This window comes from Zingiber officinale, chromosome 2B (genome assembly GCF_018446385.1).
Source record: "Zingiber officinale cultivar Zhangliang chromosome 2B, Zo_v1.1, whole genome shotgun sequence".
Taxonomy (NCBI): Eukaryota; Viridiplantae; Streptophyta; class Magnoliopsida; order Zingiberales; family Zingiberaceae; genus Zingiber; species Zingiber officinale.
This window is the reverse complement of record NC_055989.1, coordinates 89,584,286-89,594,182: the sequence shown is the minus strand read 5'-3', so window position 1 is coordinate 89,594,182 and position 9,897 is coordinate 89,584,286. Positions and strand designations below refer to the sequence as shown.

At 40.1% G+C, this 9,897-nt stretch overlaps 1 non-coding gene across 1 annotated transcript; it reads left to right on the top strand.

Moving 5' to 3' along the window:
• Positions 1 to 376: 376 nt before the first annotated feature.
• TRNAC-GCA lies at positions 377 to 448 on the top strand. The gene has a single exon. It is a non-coding gene; the product is annotated as a tRNA-Cys (tRNA).
• The last annotated feature ends 9,449 nt before the right edge of the window (positions 449 to 9,897 follow it).

Sequence of the window (9,897 nt, the reverse complement as noted above, 5' to 3'; positions counted from 1 at the left end):
AGTTTAATGATTGATAATAAGTTAGTCCATGTTGGCAAAAGGTGATTGCGGTTACTGCTAGTGCCTCCGTCAGTCCGTCAAGGCCAATACAGAGAAGGTAAATCATGGTGGCTATTAGCCATTGGAATAGTGACTGACGCATGAGAGAGATATTTACTTTGGCTATGCCAAGATTCAAATCTCAGAACTTAAGTTGACAGTACTTCATGTGCTACCTACTAGACCGTTCAAAGGGAACTATCATAAGTTAGTCCATGCCTTTTGAGTAGATGGATTAAATTAAATGATGCAATTTGAGTAGACCAATTAATAATTAATTGTTATTTAAACCTTTATAATATATATAATTAAGTATTTTGACAAAAATATGTCAATGGGGTCCATAGCTCAGTGGTAGAGCAATTGACTGCAGATCAATAGGTCACCGGTTCGAACCCGGTTGGGCCCTTATATGGTGTTTTTATATATATATATCAATATCATTTCTTCGTCGATATTCACAGATTAACACTATTCAATTATCCACATATGAAATTTTTAAAATAATTATTTTTTTTAGAATTATATGATGAGACAATACTTTCTGAGAAAAATATAATCGTACTTTTAGAAATTAATTTGCGGTTCCAAATAGCAAATTTTTTGAAAAGAACCTAAATTGATATTTTTAATCAAAAATTGAACATGGAATTCCGTAAAGATTTTTTTTTTGAAAAAGTTTGTTTTAATAATAATAATTATGAATGGAATTTAAAGTCATTTGTAGATGAGCTTGAAAATCACTAATTAAGGTAATATAATTCTGTCAACTTGTTATTTATTTGATACAGAGAATAATTATTTATTCTCTACAAATGTTTGTATAATAAACATTTCTATATCGTAAAATAACATAGGTACTTGGATATCCATAAACCCTCAATATTTGGTACTTGGACACTGCTCTATAATTTACATCTCTCATAACCTCATAATTTATGTAAATGTATGAACATGAGTGTTTCAAGATTGTTATGTACTTGTAAATATCCATGTGTGTATATTTTTTAAAGATGAGAAAAAGAAAAGATCAATAATATCTTCTCACGTGAGAGTTTTATTTTTTTAAAAAAAAAATTCGGCTATAGCTAATATTGAAAAATGTATAGATATATTTATTTATTTTTTTTCTTCATCAAAATTATTCACATGCTAAAAAATTAAATTTATAGATCCTTCATACTTTATTAGTTATTGTCCGATTAACTATTAGTCAATTATTTATTTGCAAGACTTGTAACGTTTCAAAATTACTTTACAGTTATATGTTACAAAATTATCTTTTGATTATAAGAGGTTTTATCATTTATTGATAAATATATATAAGGTATGATAATTATTATTAATTATTTAATTTTCTTCATATTAGATTCTCACTATATCTAATATGTCAAAGTTGGATTTGTGGCTCTTGAAATTTCAGGAAAAAATTATTAATCGTAGATTTTGAATGCAGAGATTCATTTGGATGCTATGGATCTTGGAGACACTATAAAAGATGAAAATAAGGAATCTTTACAAAATCATGTAAAAGTAATGATATCCATTCGTCACCATTTTCATGAAGAACTAAAAATTGAATATTTGACAATTAAAGATCCACTTGAGCTATAACATAATTTGAAGGAACGATATAACCACTATAAAATCATGATTCTTCCAAATGTTCATTATGAATGGATTCATTTACGCTTATATATGTAAGAGAATATAACTCATCTATGTTTAAAATCAGCTCAAAATTAAAATTATGTGGTGAAAAAATTACAGATGAAGATATGTTGAAAAAAACATATTCTACCTTTCATGCATCTAACATGCTTCTGCAGCAGCAGTATAGAGAGAAAGATTTCAAGAAAATATTCTGAGTTAATTACATGTCTTCTTGTTGTTAGGACACTTTGGGAGCTAGGGGTGATTAGCTCCAATTGCTTCGTTGATAATTTGTTGCTCCGAAAAATTTTAAGCAATCACTAATACTAGGATTTACTTGGTATCCACCTTCTTTAGATGACTAATCCAAGGATCCACATAGTGCACACATTCCACTATGAAAAACACTCCTTCTCGGAAATAATTTAGAAGTATAGAAACATCGTACAAGTTCACAACAAGAATACAATGAAAGCAAGAAATAATATACAATATAAATAAAAATCTTGCTTGTTTAATCTCTTGTTGCTTGTAGATGCCTCTTGAAGCTTGGAAAGTGCAGCAACACTTCTCTTCCACAACCCAATCACCGATGATGAAGAGCAAAGAAAAAGAGGTTGATTTGAATCCTCGCAAAACACCTTTTATCATGTTTGAACTTGTCTAAAATCTACGAGAAGGCGTGTTGGCTCCGATGAACGATGGTTTCAAAGACGATGAACTCCTGAAGATCTGGAAGAGCTCCTCAACGATCCCGCGCACAGTGAGGCAAGCCAACAAAGCGTTAGTGACCTAAGACCGAGGTGTGGATCCCTGGCTAGACCCTCCGACGCTCAAGTCAGTTCCTCTATCGAAGGTGGAAGAAGAAGAAGAAGTATAGTAATGAAAGTACTTAGAAGCAGAGTTTTAGATGCTAGAGTTTGCGTACCTTGCCCACGGAGAGGATTTCCCTTTTTATACTACCTCATATAACTTCCGTAGTCATGAGGTGGTCCTCGGTTTGTTAGAAGATGAAGTCACACTTTAGGCTTCATGCAATAATCCTTTAAGAAATCTTTTTTGTACCCCAGATGTACTTTTTTTTATCGTTTATGACTCATATTTCTGATGAAGTATGCATAGGAACACGCCCCTATAACTAAAGAAGCTTATAGAGAATATGTCCCACCAAATTTGCCAAGCTATTATATTTGTATGTTATCTTCTGTTGAACACGTCTTGGCCGATCATTCAAGCTGGTCGTATATATATTGAGAATACCTTCTGTTGAGTATGTTTCGGACTGTAATTAAGCTGGTCGTGTATATATTGAGTATACCTTCTATAGAGCATGTTTCAGCTAATCATTTAAGCTGGTCGTGTATATATTGAGAATACCTTCTGCTAAGCATGTTTTGGTCGAGAATGTACTATAAGCTTTATAAGGCTGAGCGCCTTTATGCTCGATCGGGTTTTGTTCGATTAAGCGCATATAAGAACATTGGTGCTTGCTCGACCTTCACTCGGTCGATAGTATACTATAAGCTTTATAAGACTAAGTGTCTTTACGCTCGGTCGGGCTTTGTCCAGCTGAGCGCATATAAGTACATTGGTGCTCGCTCGGCCTTCACTCGGCCGGTAATATATTAAAGGCTGTATAAGGTTAAGTGCCTTTACGATCGGTTGGGCTTTGTCTAGCAGAGCTCATATAAGCACATTGGTGCTCGCTCGGCCTTCACTCGATCGATAGTATACTATAAATTTAATAAGGCTAAGTGTCTTTACGCTCGATCGGGCTTTGTCCGACCGAGCTTATATAAGCACATTGGTGTTCGCTCGGCCTTCACTCGGCCGGTAATATACTAAAGGTTGTATAAGGCTAAGTGCCTTTACGCTCGATCGGGCTTTGTCCGACTGAGCATATATAAGCACATTGGTTGTCCCGCCCCGGAGGAGTCTCTGTCCGAAAAAATTTCGGCAGCATCTCCCCTGTACGGCGGGCAATCTAAAACTTTCTACATATCCACATACCTCAGCTACATGCGTCTGGAATAATAGCAGAAATAAAATACAATACACAGACATTCCACGCAGTTTATATAACAAGTAAAGGGAAGAATAATACTCTGACTCGAAATCAACCCTACTCCACTATACTCGTAAAACTCAAATCCGACAAACTCACCTCTTCTGCCGTCCAGGCAGGCATGGAGTAAAACATATCCAAACCACAACAAAGTCCCTCAATGATAAGAATCCATACAAGATCCATAAGTAAAAACAATCCAAAACATAACAAGTTCAAAACATAGTCTAATAGAGAAGAAAACCAAAAGATCAATAAGTCCTCGTGGTCTGCAGGGGACTAGCAACTGGAATTCTCTTCTGACAGCATCAACCTGAAATATAACAACAATGGAGGTGGGGTGAGTCCAACACTCAGCAGGTACAACTGATATACAAAGTAAGGAAATAACACCTAGCACTAATCATGCGTACAGTCTCCTGATATAAGGAAGATAAAAATGCATCTGAAGTAAACAGGAGAGAAACTGTACTAACCAGGACCTGGGTATAAGGACAAATAGTCCGAGTGATATGGAAATCCTGTATGCATGTCAAACATAGGTATCCAAACAATATGCAGCATATAAATGCAGCAAACACAAACACAAGCAATAAATGCATCATGCATATGATACCAATGTCATAGTCACCCCTGATGCAGTCAGCCAACTCACAACAAAAGTGGGACCGAGTGGGTAGGGCTGTGACGACCGTGCACTCTGCATCACTACCCCTGATGAGTGACCGAGTGGACGGGATGCTGTCGGAGTACACACATACTCCTACCCCAAATCATAAATGGGGGAGCTCAGTGCTCTCATCTCCCGGTACACTATGACGGGGAGGGATCTCTAACGTGCTACACGCTGCGTCACACTAGGCGGACCAGCGGAGCAGGAAGAGCAAGCGGCGTGCTACCAGCGCATCACGCTACCCAGGCGTCTGGCGAATCTTGAGCGATAATGGCGGCAATGTGCTCGACAATAATGGAGCAATCTATCACACAGCATGCAATCATGCGAATGGTGCATGTCACTAAGCATGGTAATATACTAAACCAATCTATGGACATATAATGATGTGCACCATAGTGAACAAATCATATCAAATTACACTGATCAAATAAGGTATCAAACCTAGGTCCTGAACATGGTGAAACATGGTTATATCACTACCCCTATGAGCATGTGTAATCAGGTACATAACAACACGAAATGCAAAACAAACAATCAATTAAGCAGGTAACAGGTAATCGGGTAGTGATTAACCGAAACAAATGAGGAACATAATTAATGCAACTTGTTAATTTCATTACTATGCATATCAAAGACAATAAGTCAAAAGTACCCGCCTCCAATCGAAATGGTCCAGTCCGACAAATCGAGATACTCGTCTCGAATCAAAGTCCTGTAATAAACCGTATAGTTTAGCTAAATTTAATTATAAGCAAAATAGCTAAACCAAAATATTTTCCTTCAAGAACCCTAATTAAATTGAACTCAAAATCAATTAGGATTAGCTCCATTAACCCTAACGATCAAGGTGAACAACATTTAACCATGTAAATCCAAATTCACCACAAAGATCAGATACCTGATTCACTAATAGGGCAGAACCCTTACCTCTAATATCGTCGATCTGTTGTATCAAGGATCTGAAAAAACCAAAAGGTACAGATCTAGTGATGATCCACAGTAAATATAGGACAAGAACAGAACACAAGATCAAGATCTAAACCCTCACCTTGCTATCACAATACTGAATCACTACTGCTCTGAGGAGGAGGCAAGGCTCAGAGCTAGGGCACGACCTTTGTTTCTAATATACGCCCTCAATCTGGCTGTGAAGAAGGTTGCAATGGTCAGCAATGTCGCAAGGCGGCACGGGATCAACTCTGGTGGTCGGCGACAGTGCTAGGGCACGGAAGGGGCAGTAGCGCGAGGGGAGAAAATCTCACCACTGGACGGCTAGAGAACCGGCGCCAGGGCTAAGCGAAATCGCGTGAGGAAGAGAAAGGGGATAAGCTCGGCAATGTGGCTCGGGCTCACGGTGGCGTTGGCAGAGAGGCTCAGTAGTGGTGAATCAGCAGAGGCGATACCTAGGGCACGCGGTGGCCGGCGCTAGGGCTGTGCCCGCACGTCGCCGGCGCTTGGACAGGGAGGAGGAAGGAGTGTCGGCACTGGAAGCGGTCGGCTGTTTGGCAGGGCCCCGGCGGTAGGGCAACGAGGAAGGAGCAAAGTCGGCTGAGGAACCTCCACGGCGAAGGGCGATGGACAGAGGAGTGAGGAAGAAGAGTTCGGCTCCGGGAAGGAAAAAGAAGAAGAAAAGGAAAGGCAATCACTCGGCGCCGGTTAGGGCAGAGGGTGAGGCTTCGGGCGCGCGAGGGAGAGAAGCGGAGGAAATAAGGAAAAAGAGAAAACAAAATAAAAAGAAAAAGGAATTTAAGAAATAAACATTTCCTCGCTTAAATGGGTAGCCCAAACAGGCTTTTCCGGGCCCCATTTTTATCCCCGTTAACTCGTCCGTACAAGCTCCGAAAAATTCCCAAAAAATTTCCAAAAATTCCGGAAAATTCCCTTATTAATATTTGCCTATTTTCGGTATTTTACATTGGTACTCGCTCGGCCTTCACTTAGCCGGTAGTATACTATAAGCTTTATAAGGCTAAGTGTCTTTATGCTTGGTTGGACTTTGTCCTGCCGAGCACATATAAGTACATTGGTGCTCGCTCGATCTTCACTTGACCGGTAATATACTAAAAGTTTTATAAGGCTAAGTGCCTTTATACTCGGTTGGGCATAGCCTGACCGAGTGTCTGTGGAAGACCTTCTATTTAGTCAGCCATTATCCTATTAGTCACACATTCACCCAGCTATGAACCTCTCATTTCTTTCTCAACCATGACCTCTATGCCATCTGACAGGTCGACCTATCATAACCCATATCACTAGCCTCCCCTTAACAAAAGTGGTATTGTTTAGTCTCAGGTCAACAAGAGTAAGCCCAAAAATGTGTAACAGGCCTTCTATGATCAATTCGAGTAAACTGAACTTCATGCCTCTTAGCCTCTCAAAATCCTTGTGTAAAACTAGATCTGTGTTGATATTACCCAAATTTGGGATGAGAGGAAGATGTTGTTGCCAGGCAGTGGGGCAAGGCCAAGAGGTCGAAAGTCGAATGAAGAAGTATTTATCTCTCCACTTGCCCTGGGCTAGAATCCTGTCAAACAAAACCGTCTTAGGACTGGCGTGGAAGCGAAATAGTTCATCTATCTCTAGTTGGGGGTAGAAGAAATAATGGAATATGCGGGAGACAAAGGGACATTGAATAGACGGAAAATCATGGTGGCACCACTTAGGATGCGAATAGAATTCAGGAGGAGTTGATAGAGTGGAATTTGAAAGTAATGGCTAACTACGACAAAAAAAAGGGTGGATAGGAAAATGTAGCCCCGCTATAACCCTGTTCCGTCAAAATAGTGACACTTTCTATTGGGAGAAGGTGAGAGCGATCTTCATCAGTTGGTATAACTATATAAGTAGGTGTCTCGTAGTTGAAATTGAGGTCATGAGCATCCAGAATGGTGAAATTTGAGGAGCACTGAGTATACCATTCGATGTTATCAGCCATTTCAAGAGATAGCGAAAAGTAAGCAAATGTAGAAAAAGAAAACAAGGGAAACAGAAGGTGTGGACACAACAAAGAAGAAGAAGCGAAGGCATTAGAGTTCTTGAATTTCTTATGGAAACTCTTTAAAGATTATTTTTTGGAACCATTTTTGAGCAGAGTCGTCGGATCATAACAGTAAATAGGCGGGCTAAATTATGGGCCAACGGATGATAAGACGCAACGACGGGTATAGGAAAGGGCATGCACCCATAATAGCACTCACAGACGTGTCACCATCAAAAAGTCTTTATCAACAACTGATTTGACAAATAGTCATCTCGAAGCATTATTTCCTTTATCGAGGTAAGCACCTTATTTTTGGTGACATTCTTTTAAAGCCCAGCTGGGCCTAAGTGAGGAGTCCGGTTGGATGTGTGTTGGACTGGATTTTAAGCCCGAGAGGAGATCATATCGAATAGGTCTAGTAAAACAATAAATGTGAAGTCTGGTCGGATGCGCATTGGACTAGATTTTAAGCTCATGCGGAGTTCGTGTCGGATGGGTTTGAGCCCGATCGGTCTCAAATGCCTTTACCTAAATAAGGATTATTTGTTGCAATTAGTCCGGTCTTAAACTTCGGATGAGGCCAACCTTGAGTGGAAATAACTTTAAAGCATTTTTAGTCCCGGAAGGTGTTTTTAATAAAACCACACTAGACAATTAAAGACATCATTTGATAAAAGTCACTCGACCTCCAAGTTCAAACAAATGGTCTCTAAAACTATAGTTGACCGGACTTAGTCCGAACGGATTTATGCTATCCTTAGTGTATCATGTATACTTGAGAAAAACAAAAAATACAAGATATTAGGCAATCAAGCGTTAGAGTGAAGACAAATGACAAATTTAACAAAAACTTGATTACATATGTGGCCAACATAAACAGGGATTTTTATAACAAAGTAAATTATATCAAGTTGGGAAACAGGTCGGGTGGAGCATTAAGGTTTATCCTCTTGCGGTCAAGAAAGTGGGCAGGAGGATTGGAAGTTAAATAACCACCTTCCTTTAATTGCTCCACTACACCCTCCACTCCGAGAAGATGTGCTTTGCTAATAGAGTGATAGACACGTTAAACTTAGGTGTTTGGAGAAGAGCTGTCTTCCTCGCTTTGAAGTGCTCATCTTCTCCCGCTTGATAAGCTACTAACTCTGCCTGGGTAGCTGCTAGCTCAGATTCCTTGGTGGATAAGGTAGTCTAGACGGTCACCAGGTCCGAGCATAGGCATTTCATTCAGCATCTTGGGCCACCAACTCAGAGGCCTTGGTAGCTAACTCAGTGTCATATGTCGCCTTTTGCTCCTTTAGCTGAGTGGAAAGGTGACATGCTTCTATAGTTTTCTCATTCAACTCGGCCTTTAGGTTCTCCACGAGAATTGTCTCTGATTGGAGTTTAGCTTCAGAAGTCTCTAGGGTGGCCTTTAAGTTAGCCACCTTTTTGAACTCGAGCTCCCTCAGCCATTGAGCCTCCTAAAGCTGAGTTTCAAACCCACTCAGCTAATCATGAGGAGGCACCAAAGTTGCCTCAAAAACTTGTTGTTTTAGCGATTCATTTTCCTACGCCAAGGCATGAAACTGTTGTGCAACACTCATCTCGATCGCCCAACGCTAGAAGAAAAGGCAAATAGTGTTAGGAATGCTCAATAAGGGGAAACAGTAAACTAAAATTACATTACCTTAGTATGTTCATAAGAGTATTCATTTGCTAACTCCACAGAAGTTAGCTCGCTGAGTTAGTTTCCAGCATCTTCCTAGGCCTTTATTAAATGACCCCTTAAGAGTATATGATTGGTAGGGGTGGTAGAAGGAGAAGCTATGTCCTGGGTGGATGGTATAACAAAAGCAGTTGAAAATTAATGTGGTTGTCTTGATGTAATGGAGGTTGAAGGGGTCTTCACTCGAGGAGACACGAAGAAGGCCGAGTCTATCACCTTGTCCAATAAAGAACGACCTCCTGTGTTTGAGTGGGCTCTGATGTTGGGTTGGTTGAAGGAAGGGTGGGCAAGGTTCACTCAGAAGATTGTTCTTGTGTCTCCTCTCGGACGGGTTCTTCCTGGGTGGGGGATGCTTGAGCGGAGGGCACCTCACTAGAAGGTATTTCAACGAAGGGTGCTTGTCCTTCAGGGATAGAGGCATGGACAAGCTTGTGCCTTTTGTGTCTCTTTTGAGGGGTAGCCTCCCCCTCTGAAGGAGAACCCTCAGACACTGGGAGTGAAGTGGAAGGCAATTTTCTAGAAGCAGTGGCTGTACTAGACTCAACCGTAGGACTGTTAAACGCCCTACAAGAAGGGGCAATCGACTATAAATCTCGCTCGGCCAACAACTCCTATTCTTTGGCATGGATTTCCTCCTTTTCCAAGTCAATCTCATTGTTGACCAGTGACTTAGAAATGACGTTCATTGCATAAAATAAAAAATACCTTAGTTAGTGATAATGCAGTGACCTAGCTATCAAAGCTTACTAAAAGAACCAGGAAGCTTCTTCCGAATG